At 51.2% G+C, this 8,914-nt stretch overlaps 1 long non-coding RNA gene across 1 annotated transcript; it reads left to right on the top strand.

Annotated features, from left to right (window-relative positions):
* Nucleotides 1-835: 835 nt before the first annotated feature.
* LOC131418162 (uncharacterized) lies at nucleotides 836-1,674 on the top strand. The gene is made up of 2 exons (XR_009222863.1): nucleotides 836-1,157; nucleotides 1,390-1,674. It is a non-coding gene; the product is annotated as an uncharacterized LOC131418162 (long non-coding RNA).
* Nucleotides 1,675-8,914: the final 7,240 nt, after the last annotated feature.

The raw sequence follows: 8,914 nt of genomic DNA, 5'->3' as shown, positions 1-8,914 counted from the left end.
TTGTCTTGTTTTTAAAACCCTAGCAGACATTTGCGCACCCATTTGAAATAGTCTTGGAAGGATCCCCAGATCCCTGCATGCAAAAAAGTCCTTGCATTTCTTTGTAGAAGTTTCAGCCAGAGTGGTGGGGGTTGCCCCTTGCTTCCATAGTTCAGGAAAGCTGGGAGAGTAGAGAGAAGACCTAGCCAGCTGCTGGGTCTTCTGGGGCTTTTCTCCCCTCAGGATCTCCTGGTTGGTGAGGGAATCTACCAGCTACACCCATGCGCACAGCCCTTGCCTGTCAGGGGTGGCAGTATGGCGAGGGGGAGGGTGTGCACATCCTGGAGTCACATCCTCCACTGTCACTGTACTGCTCCTTGAGCTGCTCAGAGCCTCAGTTTCTCCATCTGTAAAATGGGAATGATAAGACAACCTACCCCATGGGGTGGTAGTGAGGATTAGGTGAGTTTATGCGTGTAACTGCCAAAACCACTATATTTAGATACACGCTAAAGGTCCCCACTCCCCAGATGATCCCTGGGATAAGTGGCTCTTCATTTTCAAGAAAGCCTTCACACCGTCTTTCACGTTGTGCGATGCTCTCATTTTATTTTGAACAACCAAGTGCTGTTTGAGTGAGATGCGTTACCTGAAACAACCTCCACTGGTGATCCTTTTGGCCGTATACTAAGGTTATCTGAAGGAATTGCTAAAAGGAGGCTGGGAAGTTGAACCCAGATTTGGAACCAATTCCCCAGGGTATGGCATTATAGCTTTGCAATATGCATGTGAATAAGTCTTTTAAGGACACTTAAGAAAGCCACACAGTCAGTGGTTACATTATGGAGATCACGCAGTGGCACCTCCAGGATGAATGGAACAACCAGCTGCCCTAATGTTATGCAAATAGGTACTTCAAGCTTGGGATAAAAATTCTGTTGAAAGCATCCTCCAGATTCCAAAAATGCTGTATCGCCGAGAACCAAGAGGGGAGGGAAGAAGATGTGCTCAGAAAACTCAGATGACTCAAAAGGTGGCTTTGATGATGACAAAGACCCTGAGAGCAAAGATGAGTTGGAAGAGCTGGCATGAAATTGAGTCATGGAACGAAGGTGAAGAAAGCAACTCTTCTAAACTAATATATCATTACATATAATATGTGATTGCAGGCATGTATGGTAAGTGATAAATTAATTGTTACAAATAGATATTTAGCTATTTCATCTACTTTATAAAAAGATTATCTATTCAATTATGTCACAAAACCTTTGGATCTTTTGAGTGGGGGAAATGGGGAATCATCATATTTTGGGGTTGTCTTTTATTTGGGTGCTGGTGTGCCCCTGCCCCCCTAACATCCCCTTCCAGAAGGCCTGACTCCCGACTATTGTTTGTGACTCTTTGCCCCAGGACTTCCTCCGGCTGCCTGCACTGGGGATGGCCAGAATGAATACCTCCCAGGAGCAGCCCTCACCCAGTGACTGATGGCCTCCTCAGCGCCCTCACGCCCTGAACGAGATGCTGCTGGAGTGTGTTCTGCACTGGCCCCCACCATTCCCAGGGGATTAAGCCCCAGGTGCCCCACTGGTACCCTGCTTACTAACACATCCTTTATCGGCTGACTTCCACTCTCCGTCTCACTTTCCCCTTCCTGCTGCTTGCAGGATTCCCTCAAATAAAGTAGATCAACTAGAATCCTTGACTCGGGGTCTCCTTCTGGGGAAATTCAATCTACAGCAAGCACATATGATACAGGACAGTGATTGTTACTGTCGCTCTTATTATTATTTTGATAAAGATCAGGAAAATACAGTGACTCTTTCCCCAGAGCTTCTGGGAGCCCAGCCAGGGGGATCTTTTAGGTCTGGTCAGGAAGGGGGAGGTCTGATTATATATTTATCTCAAAGCAATCTCAAAGTGATTCATTCTCTCTCTCTCTCTCACCCAATTATATGCTTGAGCAGCTAAGCCCAAAATCGGTCCATCCAGAGCAATTGAAAGCTTCCTTTGCCAGACCTCAGGGATATCTCTCTGATCAATGAGAAAAACACCGCAGCTGGAAAACAGCGGAAACCAGAATAGGGCAATCGTGTCTTAGCTGTTCAGATGGGCTAAAACACCATTCAAATATGTTTTTAAAAGATCCTTTTATTTTCCAATATGGGATGGGGGAGAAATGGATGGTACACAAAGAACCAGAAATTTCTCATTAGTTTTTTCCCCAAATTGTATTCATTTGTGAAAACCTGTATAGGTCTCTACTTCTCAGCTCATGAGCCATTGTAAGGTACTTATTATTATATCTATGGTTAAGAATACAATAATAGCAGCAGGAATCAGGTAACTCGTAGTGACAGCGTGCTGGTCACTGTGCTGAGAACATCACGTGTTTTACCTCAGCTGACTCTAATGATGCTGTGAAGCGGTCACTGTTATCATAGCTATTTTATTGATGCAGTGACTCAGGCTCAGAGAGGTTAATTAAGTAACTTGTCTGATATCGCACAGCTAGGAAGTAGCAAAAGGGGGTTACAAATCCAGGTAGTCCGGCTTCAAAGCCTGGGTTCTTCATTGTGGGAAGAGCAACCTGGCTTTTCACACCAGAAGGAAAGAAGGGATCAGCTGGCTTGGTTGACTTCATTGCCCAAGGCTGGACTCACCCTTAACTTGCCTTCCTCAAGGAGTTGAGACAAGGGGGGTTTGATTTTCATGCCATTCCTCCTTGCTGCTCTCTTTTGTGGAGAAGTCGGAGAATTTTGTAAACTGGTTTCCCCAGGTCTCAGCTGCCTCATCAGTGATAGTGGACGCTTCTAGTCTGTTGCACCCAGCTGCTGGAGTGGTCCTCCTGCCCCTGGGAGATACCTCTGCGTGTCCACAAACAAGCCAGTTCCTACTGGAGCTCGTTGCTGGGCTAGGGAGCAGCTGAGCTATTGCCTATCTAGAAATACAGGGCGAATGCAGAACACACACGATGCTAATCACGCGCTGTTGTACGTGATCCACATCCAAGTGGGGGGGTACCAGAAGTCTCCAGGGTGCTCGTGGAGCCAGACGGTGGATGCAGAACAAGGAAAGTCTGCAAGGGATGTCTTGGGATGCCACAGGGAATAGCTTCCCTTGGCCATCATTCACTGTATGATTTTGGCCTCATCACCCCTCTGCTCTATTTCCTCCTCTGTGAAATGTGTGGATGGTTCAGAGGAGCCTGGGAGGCCCCTCTCTACGCTCAGGGATCTGTGAGCCACACTTCCTGTGGCGGCTCAGAGCCCCCCCGCCCCCTCACTACTTCCACCGTCTCCACATCCTTGTGCCGGTTTGCATGGTTGTGTGTCCAGTTGAGGATCCAGCCAGACCGCAAGTTCGTGCGTGAGGTCAGTGAATGGGAACGTCTTTGTGTTTGGGTTTGCACAGAGTAGGTGTAGCACAGTGGCTCCCAGCCAGGGGTGATTTCGCCCCCACGGGACATTTGGAAATATCTGGAAATATTTTTGGTTGTCACGAGTTGGGATAGGGTGTTACAGGCATCGAGTGGGTAGAAGGCAGGGATGCTGCTTAACATCCTGTAGTGCACAGGACGGCCCCCAACAAGAAAGAATGACCTGGTCCCCAATGTCAGTGGTGCCGAGATTGAGAAACGCTGGTCCAGAAGAGAGCTAGAAGGAGCACCTCACAGTGCTCCCTGCCCGTGAGGGTCTCCCTCTCCTCCCCTGCCCGATGAGCCGGGAGAGGCATCAGGGTGTGCCTCATCTACCCCAAGGGCCCCTCCCACCCCGTCTGTCTGCTCTGCCAACATCTGGCTTTTGTGACAAGCTGGTGGCCTTGGTTCGGGAAAGCATGCCCTCTCTAAGAAGGTAGGGGCGTTAGTCCAGCTTGGGCAATCAGCCCAAAGTCCATTTTGTGTAAGTCTGGGCTGGCTGCCCAGTTTCTTCCTGGAGTGCAGCTGGGCCTGGATGGTCTCGATTTTCCATGTTTCCTGAAGTGGAGTGGTCAGGGAGCTGGGAGCTGGGCAGGTGACCTGTGTCCACCACCATTAGGATCTGCTCAGGGCGGACCCTCTGCCCAGGGCCTTCTTGCTTATCCCTTACTCTGGGGCCTGGCTGGAGTATATATGGGGGAATAAGGCCTGCCCTTCCAGGGATGCACAGCGCGGGGTTGGGGGTGGAGTGGGGAGTGGTGGAGGTGGAAACCCCTCAGAGAGCAAGGCAGATTATGGTCACGAGTCATGGGGAGAGGTGCCCCTCAGCTCCTCTTGTGTCTCCCCTATGTCCTGCCGGTGGCAGGGTTGGGGGCAAAGCAGGAAGAGAATATTCAGATGAGTTTGCTAAGTCCTGCTTTAGGCTAGCAACTTTCGTCCATCCCAGAATCTCCTTCACCCTCTCTTGGATCTGTTCCTTTTTCTCCTCCTCCCTTCCTAGCTATCAAATCTGTTCTCAGCATTACCCCATGTTGCTTCTTAAAGGAGTGACTGAGGCCCAATTTCAGCCTCTCATTGACCTGGAAACCTCCACTCCTCTAAGATTGCTCTCACATGGCCCTGTGACCCCTAATCGCCAAATCCTTTCAATTCTCATCTTGTTGGCTTGGCCTCTCTGTGGCCTTGAACATGACCTGCCTTCCTTATTGGAAGGTCTTTGGCACCTCCAGGTCTTCCCCTGCCTCTCAGACCAGCACCTTCTTCTTTCCAGGCACATCCTTGATTCTGCCTTCCCATTTACCCATGACTTCGTCCATCCCCTATTAGCACTGACTACAGAATCTATTCTGTTGTTATCTACTTACATCATGAGCTCTGAATCTCACATTTCCAACTTTCCAGCAAATATCCCAACCTGGCTGATCCTGACCATCTTGGATCCCCTAGACCAAAGTTAAACTCAGCGTCTACTTCCCGTTTTGATCTATTCCTTCCCATGTCACTGAGCGTCACCACCCAATGTGTCAAGGCAGAAACCTTAGCGCATCATTAACGCGTCCTTCCCCCTCTGCTACATTTTAATTGTATGAAGTTCTAGCAAGTCTATTGCCGGAATATCTCTTGAACCCACTCATTCATTCATTCTTTTAGTTTGCAAATATTAATTGAGCATGTACTATATCCCAGGCACTGAGATACAGCAGGACACCAAACCAAGTTCTTATGTTCTACGAGGGAGAGAAAGACAATAAGCAGATAAATGGGCAAATACAGAGTAGGACAAACGGTGGTAAGTGCTGTGAGACAATAAGGCTGGGTGAGGGGTTGGGAGAGGAGGAGGGTGGTTATTTTATGTCAGGTAGGCAGGGAGAGCCTGACTGATCAGGTGACATTTGAGTAGAGTCCAAAAGAAAATAAGGGTCAGCCAGGGGGATATCCAGCCTCTCTTCTCCGTCTTCATGGCCACAGTCTCTCATCCTCTCCCCCTGAACCATGGCAATCACCTTCCAAATGGCAATGACCTCTTCGCCTCCACTCTCATCCTTCCCTCTCCATCGCTTTTCAGTGGCTTCTTGACTCCTGCAGAATAAAGTTCTTACTCCTAACTACTGCCTACAAGGGCCTTCCCAGTTGGGCCCTACTCTTCTTTCCAGCTAAGTCTCACTGTGGGAGGCAGAATGCTACTGCGGCCCTTTGTTGTTACCTGTATAATTCCCCTTACGTGGAGTGGAACCTGTGACTCGTGCTCGCCAACAGAACATGGTTAAGTTGGTGGGTTGTCACTCCCTTGATTAGGTTACTTTATATTAGATTCTGTCTTCACCAGCTTTATCGAGAGAGAGTCTCCTGCTGGCCTTGAAAAAGCCAACAGCCATGTTGTGGACTGCCCATGGAGAGTGCCGTGAGGCTGGGAGCTGGGGGTCCCTCTAGGAGCTGAAGGCAGCCTCCAACCGATGGCCAGTGGGAAGCTGGGGTTCTCAGTCCTGGAGCTGCAAGGAGACGAATTCTACCCACCACCTGAATGAACTGAGAAGCAGATCTCCCCTCGTTAAGCCTCGGATGGGCTCCCAGCCCCAGCCAACACCTTTGGCAGCTGGTGAGCAGAGCACCCAGCAGAGCCGTGCTCACACCTGACTGGGAGGCTGGGAGAGAATGAGTGTGTATTGTCTCAAGCCTCTGAGTTTGTGGTCGTCTGTTCCACAGCAACAGAAAACCAGGCATGTGCCCTTCACACCCCCTCCAAGTCTGCAGGCCATCCCTGCTGCTTCCAAACAAGGCTTCTTTCTCATGCCCACGATGCACACAAATTCTCCAATCCTACATTTTCTCTCTAGTAAAACCCTGTTTGTCCTTCAAAACCCCTCTCTTCCTCCACACTCTAGTCATACCCCGGACCCCCACCCCATAGGCCTGGTTCTTACCTCTAAACGCTCCTGCTGTGGCTGGTACTCATCTGCATGTCTGTCCTCTCTCTCATTCATCTGTTCATCCCAGAGTCCAGCTCAGCACCCGGCTTCCAGCACATTAAGGATTCTTCACTTGAGGGTGTGTGTGTGGGGGTCCTGGATGGGGTTCATACTACCCATAAGTTCCCTAAAGTTGCTTGGAGAATGCTGCTTATGAGCAATTTTTCTGGGCCCATAACTTTTATCAGATTCTTAAAGAGGCTTGAGGTCCTGGAAAGATTAAGGCTGCCGGAGGCAGGGTGTCAATACATGTGTCTTGAATTTAAGCCACTGGGTTATCGCCCGGTGAGGGGATTTTCATTTTAAGCCTTGTTGCTAATTGTGGCTTTGCTAGAGGAATTTGAAGCTTCCTGGGCATTTTGCAGGAGAGCTGCTGTTTTGAGACGTGTAAAAGCACAGTCATGTAGGCAGCCCCCAGCTCCACCCAGGGATGAAAGTGGTCCAGGCTGGGAAACAGAAAGGGAGCAGGGGCAGGGTGGGGGTGCAGGGAAGCCTGCCGGCTCAAGAAGCAGCAGCAGGAGACAAAGGGGGCGGGGGCGCCCAGGAGGCTAGCTCCCTCTGCACTGAAGGCGGGACCGCGTTTCTCCGTATAATTGTGCCGGGGGCTGGGATGACTGTTCCCCCCCACCGGCTCCCCTGGGCTCTCAAGGACCACGCTGGCAGGGCCAGGGTATTTTTAGCCCTCCAGTAAGTGGAACAAAGCGCTCTGAGAGGCCGTCCCGCACTCTCGGCTCTCGGCTCCCAGCAACACTCAGCAGCTTTCTGAGAAAGTGGAGGACTTCCTCTCCAGCCACAGGGGGAACGTGGGTCCAGCTCCCTGGCCTCCCTCCAAGGCTGTCCCCCCAGGGCCTAGGGACAGGGCCATCCTCGCCAGCTGGAGGTGTGCCCTAGGATGTGTGCCCGGGGTGGTTTGGGAGTCAGCGAGCCAGCCGGCCCTCACTAGGAGGGACGAGGTGCAGTGTCGGATGCCCGCCTCCTCTCGCCGTCACTCTTGGGAAGAAAATGATCTGTCCCGGGGCCACCTGAGGTTAGGTGGGCAAGTGGAGAGCTCCAGGCCAGGGGCTGGGAGGATGGGTGGGCCCCTGACCCCAGCCAGAATGCCTGTCCCTGAAGGCCGCAGTGAAGGGAGGTGTGGGGGACAGGGGCTGGAAGCCTCTTCCTGATGATCTGGGTGACGAACTGTCAAGGTCAACCTGGAGCACTGACCTGCCAAATATTTGTGTGGATCACCCACCAGTGGACTTCCTGCCATCACCCCTCTCGCTGGTACCTGACCCTACCATAACTGGACAGCCCTACCCCTTGATCTGGAGGGGTCTTCACTGTTTCCCAAAGAGGTCTTCCAGGCAGTTGTGGCTGGCACAATGCCCCTCTGTGGGTATGAGCTGCGGGCGAGGGTAGACAGGCTAGGGGCTAGGGGCTGGGGCCCAGCGTCCCCACAGACCCTTTGTTTGAAGCTGGACTGAAGTGGTCAAGGTTCAGCACAGCTGCCCACGTAGAACCAAATTCCACAAGGACCGGGCCACCAGGGCCTTCTCCCCAGCACAGCCATCCGCCCACCCAAGCCTGGGAAGGAGAGTGGCCCCTCTCCTCAGAGCAGACAGATGGAGGCCGAGATGGGGGTTGGCCTGGGCCTGGAAAGAAGGAAAGAACCAATCTTGCTGTCAGTCTGTCTGTTTGTCTCTCTCCCTCTCTCTCTCACTCACACACTCACACACACAAACCCCATTTCCTTGAGGGCCCACCCTGGGTCAGCCACTGTGCTAAGTTTTACACAGCCCCCACACCTTGAATCCTTGTGACCCTATGAGTTACTTTTGCTCTGTTTTACCGAGTTGGAAACCAAGATTTGGAAAAATGAAGTAACTTGTCCAAGCTCACACAGCCAGCAAGGGGGGACTCTGGGTGTCAGATCCAGGGCCATTCGACGATCCATTGTTCCCAAGAAGGGGAAAGAGAGTGAGAAGATCCTGCATCTGTACTCTGAGATTCTAGAATACCGGGCGGGGTGAAGGGCGGGATAGAGAGCAGAGCTGGGTGCCTGCACTGTACCACTGACTTCCCATCGTGATGGGGAGAGAATTAAACTTCTGTTGTTTGGGGTTTTCTGTCCCTGGAACTCAAACTGATACTAAACAATACACTTGTGGCCTCAGCCCCACTCTCTGCCTCTGCCTGTGCCGTCTGCTCAGGCTGTAGCCTTTATTTGTCCTTCAAGGCCCAGCTAGAAGGCCACCTCCTCCAGGATGCCTTACCAAATCTCCCCCTCTCTGGACTATGAGCTCCTTCCCCTCTAAGTTTCCAGTCTCTCAGGTTACTTCATGGACTGCATTCATCAAGTTCCAATCTTTCACTGTGCATCTGTCTGCCTTACTCATTAGATTGGAGGACAGAGTGTTTTGGCTTAAGGGCAGTGGCGTGCTGGTAAACCAGCTCTCTGGGAGAAAAGGTGCTCTGATTTGTAGTGCTTGCCAATTCCCATGGTGTAAATACTCTCACTGTGGCCAATTTCAAGCTATGATGGTTTAACAACGGGCTTACAAAATTCCTGAAT

The sequence above is a fragment of the Diceros bicornis genome, chromosome 19 (genome assembly GCF_020826845.1).
Source record: "Diceros bicornis minor isolate mBicDic1 chromosome 19, mDicBic1.mat.cur, whole genome shotgun sequence".
Lineage (NCBI taxonomy): Eukaryota > Metazoa > Chordata > Mammalia > Perissodactyla > Rhinocerotidae > Diceros > Diceros bicornis.
The sequence above is the reverse complement of the archived record's forward strand: the minus strand, read 5'-3'. Positions and strand labels throughout refer to the sequence as shown.